Here is an 18,155-nt window from a genome sequence, read left to right as displayed (position 1 = left end):
CTGTTTAACTTTTCTTAATGCTCGCTACTGAACTGTCTGGCATTTATAAATCAGTCATATAGAACCAGGAAATCAGAGTCCAGAAAAACCTGGTACCTTCCTTATACTGGACCACCTAGAGAGGCCTGAAGCTGGCTAAAGTGGCTTGAATCTCATGAAGGCAGATAAGGAGGAAGATATCAGCTTAGGGAAAGTACGGTCCTGTCCTTTAGGATGCACCCACAGAAATCATGGTGCCATCTTCCGGTAAGACTGTCTTTATGGATCAGAGGAGGAGTAGGGGCAAAGAACAGTACATTTCAAATTCCTTTATCTGCAGACAAAGAAGACTGGAGTCAATGTCAAGTGCTCTTTGAAATCCCCTTCTGTTTCTTGTGCAGATCTCTCCTGTGCACCTGTACCCAGTGTACTAGGGCTGCAATCCTGTGCAGTCTGAGTCAGGAACACAGCTATGACCCTTTGTGTGCAGTTTCAAGAAGGTAGATGAGATAAGCCTGTGGGTGGGTTTCTGTCACTGACAGAAGACAACTCAGCAGCCTGGGGAAAATAAGGGAGTAGCAGCTCACTTGATTACTTCTCAGTTGTGGAGATAAGGGCCTCAGAGATTCATGAAAGTCCTGCTTTGGATCTTCTTGCATTTTCCAGATATGGGATAAGTGTCCATGTCTGGTTGAAGGGAGGTTAGATGAGGTCCACAGGTCCTTCTGCTTCAACTTCATATGTTAGAACTATTTTCATCCAGAATCTCACCATGAAGTGTGAAAGCCCATGGCTGATACTAGAAAATGCCTCTGAGGTTTAAAAAATGAGGCTTTGGTTTAAAATAGTTGCAGATAGTCATGACAACTAGATAGGAGTCCTGTCCACCATTTTGAGGAGGGTGGAGTAACTTTAGTGCATGGGTCTGGGGTACAGGGAAGAATGGGCCGGCTTGCTAATGGTTTGGTACCAGGTCCTGGCTTGTTAATAGCATGGCACAGAAGACTCAGTACCAGGTCACAGAATCAGGGGCCAACCTACACCAAGTTTCCATCCCTACATTACAAATTTTCTTGAAGGGGATCCGAGAGAGCCGGCCCACGGAAAAGTGCTGCAGAAACTGACCTCTGGGTAGGTGCTGGGGAGCAAGAAAGGTGCCCTAAAGCCAGGAGGACTCGACCACAGGGCAGGAAGTGACAAGATATAAATGTGTCCCCAGGAGCCCTGGGGAGAATCCCAGGAAGCAGGGTGTAAATTATCCCGTTTCCTCTGCTGGGGTTTGGCCAAGGATTAACACCTCTGTTTGCTTAGGAGAGGTCCTGTCATGCTTTTAATATCTTCAAGGGCCCACACGCTGCTGCTGTAGGTAGAACTAGACTTAAAGAGTCTTGGATATAAAGGATTAGACCTGTGCAATAGGTGTCTTAGTTTTGTCCACCAAAACTATAAGTTCTTAATATTGACTCCACTTCTGTTAGAAATACTGTAAATTTTTCTTTTTCTTTTCAAGGTTCTACCTTTGGCACCTGAAAACTTCTCTGCACAGAACTTGTAAAACTACTCTGCTTCCCAGGGATTTTGTGATGTGCAACATGTTAGTTCCTATTGATGGCTCAGTTTGTGTGAGCGTGCAGCAGCTGTGCCACTTTCATCAACACTTGCCATAAATTTTGAGATCCCAGATGTAAGCATCATCTGGCTGTGCAAGGTGCCTTCGTAAGCTGGGCAGTTCCTAAGTAGCTCAGTCACTGTTGACACATGCAAAAAGATCCATGCAGTTACTGGAGAGGAGCTAAATAGCTTATGTCCAAGGCAGTCTTTTGTGATACTAACATAAGTACATGTTTAATTTTAAATATGAGTGCTCTGGTTATATTTTTATGTGATGCATTAATACTTTGCTAAAGTAGAAAAAGTATAAGAAAAGTTTAACCTGAACGTAGTTCTGTGCTGAAAAGTCCTTGGCAAAAAAGGTAACTTGCATTCATTCAGTAAATTGGCTCATAGATGTTCATTGTAGAATTAATAGGCTTGAAAAGACATCCTGTGGTCAGGCTGGAGATTTTTCTGCTTTTAACATTATCATAGTGGACTACAGGGGAGTAGCAGATGCTATGCAGCTATTCCTTACCATGCTCTGTCTGCTGTTTAAGCATATTTATCGATAACTCACTGCATGGGAAACTGAAATATTCCTAATATAGATGAGTTGATAGATGCTCTCATTAACAAAAAGCTGCAGGCCATGCCATTATAATAATCTTCTTTCCATCATTACCAAGTGCATAGATTTGCTATGCATATGTATATATTTGGAAGAGAGGAGGTTTTTTTTTTCAGCAATTCCTTTAATCAATTCATGTTCCTGATTATTTGTCCCTCCCTTCTTTTCCTTTTCCTCTTTTAGATTATGATAGTGCAGCAGAATTCTAACTAAATTAAATTTAGGACAGTAGATCTAGACAGGGGTTGTTTGATAGGGAACTGTGTTAAAAGACACTGTCCTTCAATAGAGTAATGATGTGTTTACTTTGTCTCCTGGTGTTATTCAAATTGGAATACAAAACTATAAGGCTAAATCTGGTTTCTTAAAGATGCTGAAGATAGCTAGCTGAATGCTGATGTATAAATTCTTCATGAATGTTTGCTCAGCTTTCAAACAGCTGGTTTTGTTGCTGTGGGGTTTGTTTGGTTTCGGTTTTGTATTTTTTTTTTTTTTTAATACAGAGGCTTTTACTTTACTTACCCTTTGTATCTGCTGCTTATGAGCATTTGTAAGAATGGCTGCACTTTTTAAGACTGCACATACTGCCATGAATACAAAAAATATTCATTATTTATTGTTGACTATTCTTCTAAATAATGTTTAAGTCAACTAAACCAGAAAACAAAATAATGTCACTTTGCCTATAATACATCCCCACTAAAGAGGGATTTTAACACTTTTAACATGTTAAGACCCATCTACCCATATATTCTACTGCAATCAATACAGGCAGAAAAATTTTGTATTTAGCACAGAGAAAGTCTGCAGATAAATTAATTGGAAATGACCCATTTGCAAGGAACTCATAAACTCAAAGCTGTTGTCTGGACTACTTCATAGACAAGTTTTTGTAGCTCAGTAGAACAATAACTAGAGATGTTCCGCATCTCAGTATTAAAGCGATAATGGCCACTTGACATTTTGGGATAGAGGGAGTTTGGCAGAATCAGAAGTCTACAACCAACTGAGGAGGAAGAAAGAGTGGAACAATACTTTCTGGAATACTGTTTTAAAATCTGCCAAGACTGGCAAGGACTCAATTCTTCCAGAGGAAATGAACAACTCAGCTTCCTGTTTAATTCAATTCCTTTCTTAAAGAATGTCAGGTCTTAACTACTTCTTTGACTTGAAGGGAAGTTCAGATAAAACATAAGAGTTACAGGATAATTTTTCCTTTTTCTGGGTGCATCTTTGAAACACCAAACCTGCTGGAGTTTATTAGACAATTATTATATTTGTAAGCTCATCTGTAGTAATGAATTTTACTCCAAAATGATGAAATCTCCCTAGATTAATATAAGCTATTTGAAACTTGCTAACCAAAGAGGAAATGTGTTTAAAATTTTCTTAAACCAATGTCCTTTCTAAATAATTTAGATCTGTAATCAGAAAATCCAATGACTTCTGCTAGCTCTTGCTTCTCTAGCTTTTCTTTGATTCTTGTTAAGTCTTATTAAATAATTTCAGTTACTAAATCAAAGTTTTATACTTGAGCTTAGCAGTAAGACCTAATTCTGTGTTTTGGCAAAGTTCCAGCTTCATATTCTTGAGGCAAGCAAACACTGCTTATACTAAGATTCTGTGGCACTAATTTAAATTTATCTGTCTTCAACATGTCAATATCCTTTACATACATAATTTCCTCTCAAGTAGAGACATAAAAAGTGATAAAGAAACCTAATTTCTTTCATTTTAGATATCATACTTTAATTAAATTCAGGGGGAAAAAAAACAGGTTTGGCATCTCTTGTTAGAGATTGAGTCAAGGTTCCTAAAGCAGCAAATTCTAACTTTATTTTTCTTAAATCAGGGTAAATGCATAGAAGATGCGACATACATTAAATAACTCAGAACTGTATATTAAAAGCAATAACATTAAGAATTCACCTTTTATTGAAGGTGAATATCTCCAAAAGCTTCTGATGAAAGCACTTTGCTACCATTTACAATTTCAAAATCGCCAATAATGATAAAGCAGAAAAAGAACAACCTATGGATAAAGGGGAATATTTTTGTCTACAGAATTTTCGATTTATTTTGCATTTAAAACCCCAGCTCTGGGAATCATGCGAATCTCTGCACATATTTAAAAACACAAAGGTGATTTCAGATTACTTGTGGGAAAAGAATTATTAACTTTCTAAGCTAAAATGCCAAAAGATATAAACCTCTAATTCTTTATATTGTTTAAATATAAAGCATTAGAAATCATTTCATAAGTTTTGAATCCATTGAAGCGCAATATTTTTAGCCCTGCAGAACCAATATTAACAATTAAGGTTTACTATAGTCATGTCTCAAACATTATAACATTTTCATCTACATTCTTTCCTGTAGAATTGATATGTAAATGGCTTTTTTTTTCATGTAATGGATGATGTTGTTTTCAGAAATAAGGATACATAGGCCATATTTTTAGATATATGGGTTTACCATTTCATATGGTTGAACATTGTGATCTTAAAGGTCTTTTCCAATCTAAACAATTCTATGATTCTACTATTCTGTATTGTACAAAATGATAGAGCATATTGCTTTCTTTGCTCCGCTGTGTTGATTGCTTACTTGCTGTGCAGGATTGATCCCAAGCCAAGCCTGAGGTGTGAGAAAAAAAAAACAGCTTTCCCTGCCTTACAGGAGGCACTATGGAATGACTACAAAGATAGAACTTGTAAAGAATGACTGCTCCTGAAACAATACATGAGAACTTATTTTCAAGTTTTTTTTTTCTGTTTTCCCCACTCAGCAGTGATACATTTCCTCTGGAAAGCTGCAGTATACATGCGTTCAGTGTTCTAATAAAACATAGATTTAAAATACTTGCTATCTTTTGACATATTGTAAGGAGGAGGGAACATAGTTGATCCTCGTGACCTGTCTGGGACCTCATGACCAGATTTGTAGTCATATTGTGTGAAATTTTTTTAAGCTTATCAACTATACAAGCAACTCAAAATCTGTCTTGCAATTCATGATCAGATCATAATGTAATAGCATGAAGCATACAAATTAAATCTTTTGAGTTTTAGATATGAAATAAAAATAACTTTTGCTGATCATTGAAGATTAAAGCCCCAGAAAACCAAACTCCTCTGTATCCCCTACAAGGTTTTGCTGATACAGGCAATCACCTGCTGGAAGCAGTGAACTCTTAAAAACTTTTGCATATGTTACTGATCAGCAGCCACTCTATCCTGCCTATGTTAAAGATAACTACAATAATACAACTACATTTGCATTTTTACAGTACAAATTTGTAACCTAGGCATACCAACATTATATGAATATAACTTTCAACTTAAACGCCTCAGATTCTAGCGTAGTGCACATGAAAGAAACAAGTGTCATGAGTGAAATCAGCTCTGTGTTTTGGCAATGTACTGATTAGAACTCTCCAGCTCAGCAGGGTTGAGAATCATGTATTCAGATCACTCACTACAGTTTGGACGAATGAGCTGGTGTCAGAATCAGTCACCATTCTGTCCAAATGACTGCGAAACTGGAGACTTGGAAGCATGAAAACTTAACAGATTTTAGATATGATGGAACTCTGTCCTTCTGTGCAGTCACTCTTGAATGGGTTGAATTTTTCTTACTTCAGGATGAAAATAAACATTTGATGGTATTGAGAGATGAAGTAATCATGAAACAAATTATGCAGTATCTTGAAATAGAGTAAATTTGTTCTTCTACTGGTTTAGCTGAGTTTCTTTACTATTTGTTCTTTTTTTTTTTTCTTCCCCTAAGTTAATCAAAGACGAAAGAGTTCCTGGAGGCAACATGTCAAAAATCAAAGGAGCAGCTCATGACTCCTGGTTTGCTGTCTCTTGACATCAACTACTTGGTGATAAATTCACAAAAGATGGTCAGAGTTACAACCTTTTGCAGTAATTTGTCATTTGCAATTTGTAGATTACTTTTGCCACAGTTGTGAGTGAGGTAACTGCAAGTCTGTGTGATATTTTGAGTGGGATGCATGAGTGCAAGTGCTCTGATTGGGGGACATAGTGACAAATCTTGCAGAAGCAAAGGTCTTAAATTCTATACCTTTCTGCCAAGTAGTGCTCTTTACTAGTCTTAGGGGAGCACTGTTGTCCTCTTGGGAATCAGAGCCTACATCTTGTCCTGAAACTGATGCCTGAAGTTTGCTTATCTTCTTAATTTCTAAAGAAAGTATGTCCTTGCTTGTGATGCTACCACTTGACCTGTTTTTATTAAATAGTTTGAGTGTTTAAACATTTGATTATGACGAATGTATAACTACTTATCCTCCCCTGTGTAAGTATGGAATAAATCCATATCGCTGTTACCCTTCTTTCTGTTGAAATCACCTTCTGGCCCAGAGAGATCTTCCTAAATCTAGCAAAGTGGTCAGGCTTGGCACACCATTTTCTCACATCAGGGGTTTGGTTTTTTTTTTTCAGTATTCATGTAAAGCTCCTCAGAAGCTAAACATGACATCCTGAAAGAAGTTTGTAAATCAATATTTCTCATGACATGCAATTTGTGAAGTTATACTACTATGTTTTATGTGGCCTGTACATGGAGGAAAATAGTCTCAGGCCAGATGCAACGATGAGTCTAAGTAAGTAAGATACAAAATGAAATGTTAAGAGTTCTTGACGAGTAGAGAGGAGGAAAAGGAAAATAACAGAATCCTTTGCATTGTCATGTGTTGCATCACTTCCCAGTAGTAGTACTGCTTTTCCACATCTCTTGTGAGGGGCAAATGAGTTCAGGTATGTTATTGCTTTTTGGGATAAAACAGGGGCATATCACACAGGGTAGATCTATAAGGTAGTCTTTGCTTGCTATGAGAGCAGGACATTCAGGACATTCCAGCTTGGTATGACTTCTAGAGCTAGTAGTACAGCCTCACAAATGTATCAAGATGCTAGGAAACTGAAAGGCTTTAAATTTAAATCTTAATCATATGTTTCTATCTACACAGTTGTTGTAACTGTTACACAAACACATTTTCTGTAATCCTTTCATCTTGCCTCATGGTAAGGCTAATTCTTAGTAATCTGACAAATTCTGTGGACAGCTAAATTCATTATGGCAGACTATATTAGGCAGCTATTTGAGTGTCTACTATGCACAGAGTTGTAGACCTCCAGAAAGCCTTTAGAGGAACTCACCATTGTGCTGCTGAAGTCTTATCATACATAAGCATGACATACTTCCCAAATATGAGGTAGCTTTTGTCATTAGTAAGAGTCCTTTTGGCTAGCAAAAAGATAATATGAAAGGAGACAAAAACTTTGCCTCTTCAGAAGCTGCTGGCATGCCATTGTCCAGGTACAGAATATCTGAAAATTTTTAAGGTCATTGGCCTGAAAAAAAAAATGTGGAAAGGATCATGCCTTTAAAGCCTAGTGATTACAGCACTCAAGGAAAAGGGTTCACATCTTGCTTGACTGACTACTTAGTATATTAGCCAAGGGCTGTTAAATGTATAATAACTGAAAATTTATTGGAGTAAAGACTACAACTCAGCTCCCTGCTGAATGTCCTATCAGAAGACTCAATAGTAAAGATCACTTATGTCTCTCTGACCCTCTCAGTCCATTAAATCATTAATTGTTCTCTCCAAAGTCAAATAGCTTAACATCTCCTCCCGTCACAGCATATGGTCTGAATACAGTTTTTGTTGTAATGTGTCTTGAATTCCTTTTTGGCATAGCACAAAACTATTGTGTGGAGAGTTATTAACCCATGACAGTCTAAATTCTGGAGTCTAGCATACTTCACAGGAAATTTGGAGCTGGGATTGGAGTGGGGAGGTCGACACCTTGGAGCTGAAGTGTGAATTAAGGTCAACATTTAAGGGCACAGAGGCTGTGAGTGTTCCAGAGTTTGACAGTAGGGGAGTTGTAGTTATGAATATAAAAGTGACTGTTCCTAAGCACCTGGTGCTAGAGTAAAGGGTGCTAGGCTGGACTTCAAGGCTGAGGATGCTTTTTAATGGTCTTCTTCCTTGGTCCTCAAAACAGAATAAAAGTCCTTTTCCTACAATGAAAATGTGTAACATTTCCTGCTAACATCAGTGGCTGCTGGTTTGAATCCCATTTTAATCCTGTTGAAACCAATAACAAAATTTTGCTGAGTTACATAACATAGGGTACTACATAACCTAGTTCATCTGTACTGGTGCTCAGCACTGCCCCATAACTGGCGTATGTCCCACTAAGAATTATTACTAGCTTATCAAAGTGCCAGTTAAAGGTGCCTAACACTACCCTTTTTATTCTTCTTATTATTATCATTATTAGTTGTATTTTATATAAGCTCTTAATACTAATTCAAGAAATGACTGGCATAATTTAGAAAGAAAATTTTAGTATCTGAATTGTATAAAAGTCTGGATTTCATGGATCAGGACAAGACTGAATGATTAAAAAAAATGGATTTGTATATATGGTTAGCTTTTACCCGGGCTGAGAGAAAGCTCTTTTCTTTTGACAACTGGTATTAGTGTTAGTTTGAGCAAAGTATTTTGGACTCTAGCAGCCAAAATGTTGTTATGCTCTTGTGCCAGACCCCTGTGATTGCAAAAGCATGCAACTGTCACTGTGAGAAACACAGAGAACAGAGTCACACTTGCCTTCTGAGTGCCAAGTTGACAACTAGCTTTGTTTGGCTTGTGAGCATGTTCCTGACAGCATGTGAGAGCCAGCTCTGAGGCGAGATGGCACCTCCAGTGTGCAGAGTCCCAACTGCTATTATGAAATGAACAAAGGTGTGCTCTATGATTTTTAATATACTTTGGCTAGTTGGAGGTTTTTCTCCATTGAGCACTGGCAGAAAAGATGCCTACTTGAATATGTGCATAGGTTATAAGGCGCTCAAAAAAACATTTGCTTAACTTGGCCTAGGTGATGACAGCAAATCAAACAAATAGTTTATGATGCATATGAAAATGAACAAAAAGCCAGGAAATTGAGAGGATTAGGTTACCCAGGTTTGGAGTTACTGTGGGAAAATCTCGGGATCATAAATAGTTCTACTGGGCAGCTTATTTATGATCTTTCTTTGCTTTCTGCCACACTCACTTTCACTGGGAATTTTAATTTTAAAGCAATTGTCATATAGGCCTCATTCTCTTGTAATGGCAATGTACTGTAAACATAAATAAATCACAAATTCCACAGTTACCAGTTCCTTTTGTAATCAATTTTACTTAAAGGCAGAAAATAAACAAGGAGTAATAACTGTTTGGATGAAATAATACCTAATCTTCCACAGTAGCTACCCAAGTTCCTTCCCTATAGTTACAAAGCAATTTTTTTGTAAGTCACTTCTTGGGTTCTCTCTGAATGAAAATCTTTCATCCATATGCCCTTGGTTTCTGAAGTCTCGGACTGGGTCTAGGCTAATTAAAAATCTAGGCTTCTGTCCCATGGAGCACTTAATTACCTGTTTAACTCTGAGACATTAATAGTCTCATCTGAGAGACATACAAAATCCGGGAACACAGTAAGGTGAAACAAACTTAATTCATGCCATATATAGATACGTAAATCTGGACTAAAGCCATAAAGAATTGTTAATCCATAGAGTGACCTGGTCCAGTGGAAAGTGTCCCTGCCCATGGCAGGAGAGTTGGAACAAGATGATCTTTAAGGGCCGTTCCATCCCAAACCATTCTATGATTCTACGATTCTATCTCTAATTCTTTACTATCTAAATAGATGTCTGTCACCTGCACTCCAAAATTTAGGTTTCCAACACAAAGGCCAAGTAATGGGAAATATGAGTACAGTTTTCTAGCATAGGTGCCAAAAGCTAATACAATTGTAACTGAGATTTGGAGCTTTTAAGCACTGATGTTTTTTTTCAGCTTGTCTCACCACCAACAGAAGTGACCAAAATACTCTGTCTTTATTTCTGTTTTACCATTCTTCCAACTGCAGGATGGCAGGATATCCCCTATAGCACTCTGTGCCTAATATCATTACCATGTAGTTTATTCCTTCTCTCATCTCATTCACAAAGAAAGCATTATTAATAAAGGTTGTCCCTCCTTCTGGTAGGTTTTGGATGATCTGCTTCTACTTTTAGGGATAAAATACATTTCTCTAGTTTGAAGAAGGCAGGTGAAATGGACTTGGAACGTGAGAGAGCTTTGCAGCTTTGCAGCAACCACTACAGCTTTGTGGCAGTTTTTAATACTTGAAAGCAGATTCATTTAACAGTTTTGAACAGTTTGCCTGTGAGCCTTACTCTAATGATAGAAATCTAATCTATTATGTGGTGGCAGCGCTGGGGCTTGAGTCCCAGAGCTCTTAAATGTTCGGGGCTCAGCCCAGAGGTTGTTAGATAAAAAATCTTATTTATGGGTGAGGTTACAGTACTTCTACATATAAAAATATCAATACTAGTAGTAATACCATTAAAAAGGTAACACATACACACATTTTCTTACTTTCTATCCCCTTTCTTCATGTTATACTCACCCTCCTGTTCTTTCTCTGGGAGCACACAGTTGGAGAGTTTATTAACGTAAGTGATCAGCATCTGGAATCCTCTATTGGAAGGAATATGATGCTGATGCTGCTGGTATCTTCTTCCACCTCTGAGACTCACCTGAGCTCATTTTTATATTTGCTAAAATGTTTTTACACTTTTCTCTTTCTTCATGGCTCTGCAGCTCCATGTTGCATCCAAATTTACTGTATATGATATATGGCTTTTATACATGTTAGATTCTACTTCTTTGTTCTCTTTCTTACCCATGCAATCAATTTTGTCTGGCTTCAGCTCTGCATTTCTTTAGCTGACCATTGGCAAGTTGTTTTTAGCCATGGAGTCTCCACTGCCAAGCCTGTGCTTCGTCTCTTCTCATCCCGTGCCTGTACTCCTCTATGCCACACATCTTGTGTCTCCAGTTCTCAGTGGTGAGCAGCTGCTGTACCAGGCCTGTATTACTCTATGCTATAACATTATGTTAGAGTTGCAAGTATCTCCTACATAGTACAACAGCTTGTTTCAGTTATCTCTATAAAAATGTGGTCATACTACACAATGATAAACAAAAGCAAAACAAATTAGCTATAGACACCTGGTCAGCTAGAGAAAATGCTGTTACAGCTAAACCAAGTAAAATGAAGTTGCAGGCAAGTCAAGAAAAGTTCAAGCAGAGCAAGTCTGACAACTGCAATCCTTAGATGTTACAAATGTAGTGCAAAGCTTATAACCTGTTAATTTCAGTGGTAGGACTGTATTATAGGGCTATGTGATTACAAGTTTCACTCCATTATTCCATAATACAGCCATGAAAAAAATACCTGGAATCCATACCATACCACTTCATCAGTCTCAGTCCAAAGTCCCTGCAACTTTACCTCTCAGTTAAGCATGCATAATTTGTGCTAAGTTTGATGATAACAGAAAATATATTTTTTAAAGCAGAAGCTTGTAAAGATCACATACTAATCCATCTAGAATAAACTATTTAGAAGGAATATCTAATTAGTGTGTCTTCTGAATATAGCACTACATCTTCAGAGCGTGCACAGAGTGTCTGTGTTCTGGTTTTGTTTAGTGAGGGGGGGCCTAAGGCGGTAGCTTCTGTAGGAAACTGCTAGAAGTCGCTCCCCTTTGTTCAGTGGACTCGGGCGGGCCTAGGGCAGACCTGCTGCTGGCCAAGGCCAAGCCAATTGGTAGCAGAATGTCCCGTGATAATGCCTCTGCAATAACATATTTAAGAAGGGGAAAACAGGAAAAAAGGGAGAAGATGTGAAGCAGCTGAGTGGGGGCAGAGAGGGGGAGGCGCGAGCCTCATGGGCCTTGCAGGCCTCACCCTCTGGCCTCCCGCCGGGCAGCCAACTGGGCCCAACTTGGCCCGGCCTGGCTGCAAGAAGTGGAGAGGAGATGAGAAGTGAATAAGACATAAAAAGGATCCTGAGAGGCGTCTGCCAGCCTGTTGTGAGGAACGGCTGCAGACGCCAAGGTCAGTGAAGAAGGAGGGGGAGGAGTAATGCAGCTCCTGGCCAAGATTCCCCTGCAGCCTGTGATGATAACCATGGTGGAGCAGGTTGTCCCCCTGCAGCCCATGGAGGTCCACGGAGGGGCAGAGATCCACCTGCAGCCCGTGGAGGACCCCACACCAGAGCAGGTGGAGGCCTGAAGGAGGCTGTGGCCCATGGAGGGCCCACTGGGGCAGTTGTTCTGGAAAGACTGCACCCCGTGGAGAGATGACACACACCGGAGCAGTTTCACAAAGGACTGTGGCCTGTGGGAGGGACCCCATGCTGGAGCAGAGGAGGAATGCGAGGAGTTCTTCCCCCGACAATGACACAGCGGCGTAAAACAATGCATGATGAACTGACCGCGACCCCCATTCCCTCTTCCCCCCTGTGCCACTCAGGGGGGGAAAAGGTAGTAGAGATAATATTAAGCCCGGGAAGAGGGAGGGGTGGGGGGAGTTTATCTTGTTCCCTGTCTCATTCTCCTGCTAGTTTTAGAAATAAATGAATACTTTTCCCCAAGTCAAGTCTGTTTTGCCCATTACCATAACTTTAAGGATTTCTTCCTGTCCTTATCTCAAACCTCGAGCCATTTTCCTTATATCATCTCTCCCTATTCTCTCGGAGGGTCGGGGGGAGCGAGAGAGAGAGACTGTGTAGTGTGGTCCCTATCGGGGCTGAACTACGACAGTCTGTCACTGTACATCAGAAAAGGATGTGATCTGCCAGGTTATCCTCTATTATCTATTTAGTGAATTAAGAGCAATATTTGTGCATTTCTGTTACACAGGCAATAAATTTCCTGTCCTATTATATTTTTTGTGATTCTATTTTTTTAATTCCAAAGTATAGTTGAATAGAAACAAAGTTTAAAGACATGTTCAACATCCAACAGATGTAAGGTATTTTGACGGATAATTAAATTGCTTACCTTTGATCATAGAATCATAGAATCAATGACTCATAGAATGGTTTGTGTTGGAAGAGACTTTCAAGATCATCTAGTTCCAATGCCCCTGCCATGACCAGGGACACCTTCCACTAGACCAGGTCACTCAAAGCCCCATCCAACTTGGCCTTCAAAAGTTCAGGGGAGGGGACATCCACAGCTTCTCTGGACATGCTGTTCCAGTGTCTCGCCATTCTCACAGTAAAGAGTTTCTTCCTTACATCCAATCTAAATCTACCATCTTTCAGTTTAAAACCATTACCCCTCATCCTATCACTGTACTCCCTGATAAAAAGTCAATCCCTATCTTTTCTCTAGCCCCCCTTTAAGTACTGGAAGGTTGCTATAAGGTCTCCCTGGAGCCTTCTCTTCTCCAGGCTGAGCAACTCCAGCTCTCCCAGCCTGTCCCCACAGGGGAGGTGTTCCAGCCCTCTGATCATCTTTGTGGCCTTCCTCTGCACCCATGTCAGCAGCTCCATGTATTTCTTACACTGTGGACCCCAGAGCTGAATACTCTACTCCAGCTGGAGTCTCATGAGAGTGGAGTAGAGGGGGAGAATCACCTCCCTCAACCTGGTGGTCACCGTTCTTTTGATGTTGCCCAGGATGCAATGGGTTTTTTTGGGCTACTGGTGCACATTGCTGGCTTATATACAATTTATCATCCGAGAATACCCCCAAGTTCTTTTACTCAGGGATACTCCCAATCCAGTCATCGCTCAGCCTGTATCCACGTTTGGGATTGCCCCGACCCAAGTGCATGACATTATACTTTGCCTTGTTGAACTTCATGAGTTTCTCATGGGCCCACCTCTCAAGCCTGTCAAAGTCCCTCTGGATGATATCCCTTCACTCTAGAATATCAACCACACTACTTAGCTTGGTGTCATTCACAAACTTGCTGAGGATGCACTCTATCTCACTGTCCATGTCACCAACAAAGATGTTAAACAGTGCCAGTCTCAATACTGACCCTGGGGGCACCAATCATCACTGGTCTCCACTTGGACATCAAGCCATTGACAACAAGCCTTTGAGAGCAAACAACCAGCCAATTCCTTCTCCACTGAGTAGTTCATCCATCAAATCCATGTCCCTCCAGCTTAGAGACAAGGATGTTGTGCAGGACAGTATCAATTCTTTGTAGAAGTCCAGGTAGATTATGTCAGACACTCTTCCCTTATCCACAAATACTGTAACCCTGTTTTAGAAGGTCACCAAATTTGTCCAGGACAATTTGCCCTTAGTGAAGCCATGTTAGCTGTCGCAAATTGCCTCTGTGTTTTCCATGTGCATTAGCAGTTTCCAGGAGGATCTACTCCATGATCTTGCCAGGCACAGGGTGCCAAGACTGACCAGCCTGAAAATGTAAAAATACTTGATCTCATTGTACTTTCTAAGATCTTTCTTTATTTTTATCTGGTTTTAGTTTTGAAGTTAAAAATTAATTTGACTTGAATTTAGTATAAAATTATCTAAGTGGATTGTTTCTAAACTTAAATAAAAGGAAGATATTGTGAACTAAGGAGATAAGTCAAAATCAACCAGGTTTTACAGACAGTTGCTTTTACTGATTCAAATAATTTCTGATAATGTTAGTTTACTGGCACACACTTGATAATAAATAGTGTTCATGTTCAGAATGTCTGGTTATCTTTTGAGTCTTTGAAAAACATGTTTTCTGTTTTATATGCACCTCAGAAGATCATCAACTGGTATTAACAGCAATATGTATTTTTTCAAGAGAGATATCACCTGATCCACCTTCAATCCCTTTTACAGGAGATATCCTACTACGGTAAAATAAACAGAAACAGTAAGTCACAGTCAACTGTAGGTATAGTATTCTGCACAATGTAAGGTTTGAGTTACTATGGAGATGACTAGGGTAGTAGTATTGACTTCATTAGAGATACTCAAGCATAGGAGTGGAAAAACGCAACAGCCCAATGCTTTTAGTTGAATAAGTTTGAAATTTAGTTGAATAATTTGTTCTGTACCTGAATTCCTCACAAAATTAGCGTTTTAATTCTTCTGCATGTGTAAGCCATTCAGTTCAGTGGATAGTAATGATTCTTTTCCCATTTTACATCAGTTTAGGAGAATTGTTTGGACCAAATGTAAAAGAAATTACAAAGACTTTTCTTAGGAAGGACAAAGTGATAAAATATAATAGCAGCTAGGATGAAAAGCAACAGTAAAGGGATAATGATTCTTTTAATAACTTTTAATACTATTACCTCTTAAAGCTTTTTTTTTAGATGAAATAAAGAAATACTCTAATAAACTTAAACCAAGTTCTGACTAATTTATTATACAGAGCAATGCTGCAAGAACAACTATTTTGATAGTATGCAAAGTAGTTTAAGCTTTCATTACTTCTTATCATTTGACACTACTATTTCATGCAAACCAGTCTTTTACTACACAGTATTTGCTAAGAAATCTCCACAAACTCTTAAGGTCTTATTTTAAAGACTAAGTGGTTCTTTTCATATATGTTATTATAAAGCATAACAAAAAGGTTGAAAACAAGTCACTTTGTTAATTAGTTACACTTACTGGATTTCATAGACTCAATGTAATGTTAATATTTTCATCAACTAGAACTATTGGAGTTCTATTTTTGAATTAACTTTGCTATTAAGGCAGATCATTAGAAACACAAAGGAAAATTGCTCCTCTTGAGTAAGCATACAGCAGGAGGATTTTATAAAGGAGGATTGTAGAGAGAAAGTAAAAAGAGGTATGATGTTAAGAGCTAAAAGCAAGTGATCCTGATTAAAATTTCTCTTCTAAAGTGGAAGATTTATTAAAATTACATCCATATTTTCATCCAGAATGAGAAGTAGGAGGTATTGTTTAGATATTTCCCATTTAGACTATTTTTTTTTAAACAATCCTACCTTCTTTCTTTTTCTCCTCCATTGAGTATTCTCCTTTTACTCTTTGGAAAGTCATGTGCAAAAGTCATCATGTGCAAGAGTAATTTTTCTAAAGATTTGAGTAGTTTCCCATTTTCTTCATGGTACATGATGAACCATATTCTCAGACAGAAAACGTCAGTTTTGAGCTGTACTATCAATACATTCTGGCTAGTGTGGACACAGATTCACAGTCCTAATTTATCAGAATACCTGTATTCATGTCAAAATTCATGCATTTTCCTAAGCTGATTTTTCATTTTTGTCATTCTACCTTACAGTAGCTTATTTCTTTAAAAATCTAGGAGAGATACCACAACCTTCTGGTAAACAAGAGGGATGAATAGAAGAAGGAGTGGAAAGAAAGTAGTCTCATAGAACACCACCAACTCTACATCTGGTTCTGTCAGTTCATGTTGTGGTAACAGAGCCATTGGGAAGCACATTTTCACCTTAAGAGTCTAGAATTCAGGGAGTGTAAGGCAATTTTATATGACTATATATATACATGTGTCCTGATATCTGTTAAACACTGACTGAGAAAATTTGGAATTAAGCTTGGTGTTAATCCTAGAGTTGAGATATCTGGATGTACTGAGAGGATTGTTCGTCTTCATTATTTTTTAGTCTATATCTCATTTTTTTCCTGCAATTTGTTCTTAATGCTACAGTGGATTTTCACCATTGTTTCCTTTCTAGGAAGTCTGTCTTTTTACCATTTGATGGTACCCAGGCCTAGTGGCTGCTCATTTTATTTTATGTGTCTTCTATGGCTCTTCATCTCTACATTTTGAGAAAAGAAAAAAAGATCCAAAACCCTGAGCCAAGGAACAGATTGACAGACACTGCTGTTGTTGTCAGTCGTTTTCAAACAGCATGACAGGACAGCATTATTAGACTCAGGTTGACTGAAGAGGTTGTGCGTTACCATCAGGCATTTCTCAACCTCTCCATTTTTTTCTCGTCTCTTCTTTTATCAAAGACTAGTGAATGATTGCAGCTCTATGATCTTCTCCCCCTATGCTCTTGCAAAATAACTTGACATATGTTCACTCTTCTGCTACTTCTTTGTCCTTTTGTTATGTAGTCTGCAGAATTTTGTCTTCTCTATTTTTCTTTTCCTGGTTTTGGGGGTTCTAATTTTATGTAACTTTTTTCTTTCTTCATTTCCTTTGTATAGCAAATGTGAGAAGCAGATGGCCCTTGTTAGTACAACAGGACATAAGCCCTCAAGATATAGCTTAATAAAAAAGTAAAAAAGAGGCAACATTGGTGAGTACAAACTGGTATAAATTTATTTTGGTGGAGCTGTGCTAATTTTTTGTTCAGGAGCTGGCTAATAGTGCTCAAAGACATTAGATTAAAAGTTGTATACTGTTACATGTACCATCTCTTAACATGGTTAGCTGATAGGGCTTGGCACTTCAGTATGCACAGAGGACTGGGTCATAAATTTTCTCATCTATGGACACTTGCTTTGTAAAGGAAATTTGTATTTGTCTTCTACCATAGTCTGCAATTATTAAAAGATTAATTATACAAGAACTTTAAAATGTAAACTCAATGGTCTATAGCTCAGAAATAGATGGCTTTTCAGATAGCTTCTCTGTCTTTTTTGTACCCCAGAGAACTTGTTATTCTTAGAAGTATATTCAATACTTGGCCATAAACAAGAAGGTAACCTATATATTTGATCTTTGCAAAGCTTTATTTAGGTAGTAGAAGCCCTTAAGTCCTTTTCATGGTATCATCAGAACTTAGAAAATTGCAGCCTACCTGAAACAAAATTGTCAGCTATTTACCATCATTTCAGTTTTTCTTGCAATATAGATTTTCTGAGGCCTCACAGGGGCTTTTTTTTTCCAGCTGAAAACATAATTTCTGACTGAAAATACTGTTGCTCTCCATAAAGTCATTCATAGAATGACAGTATTCTTTGCAAGTCCCATTTCAACCATTTGAACAGGCTGCCCAGGGAAGTGGTTGAGTTATCATCCTTAGAGATATTTAAAAGATGTGTAGCTGTGGAGCCTAGAAACATGGTTTAGTGGTGAACTTGCTAGTGT

The sequence above is a fragment of the Chlamydotis macqueenii genome, chromosome 2 (assembly GCF_036417535.1).
Source record: "Chlamydotis macqueenii isolate bChlMac1 chromosome 2, bChlMac1.mat, whole genome shotgun sequence".
In the NCBI taxonomy this organism is placed as follows: Eukaryota; Metazoa; Chordata; class Aves; order Otidiformes; family Otididae; genus Chlamydotis; species Chlamydotis macqueenii.
The sequence above is the reverse complement of the archived record's forward strand: the minus strand, read 5'-3'. Positions refer to the sequence as shown.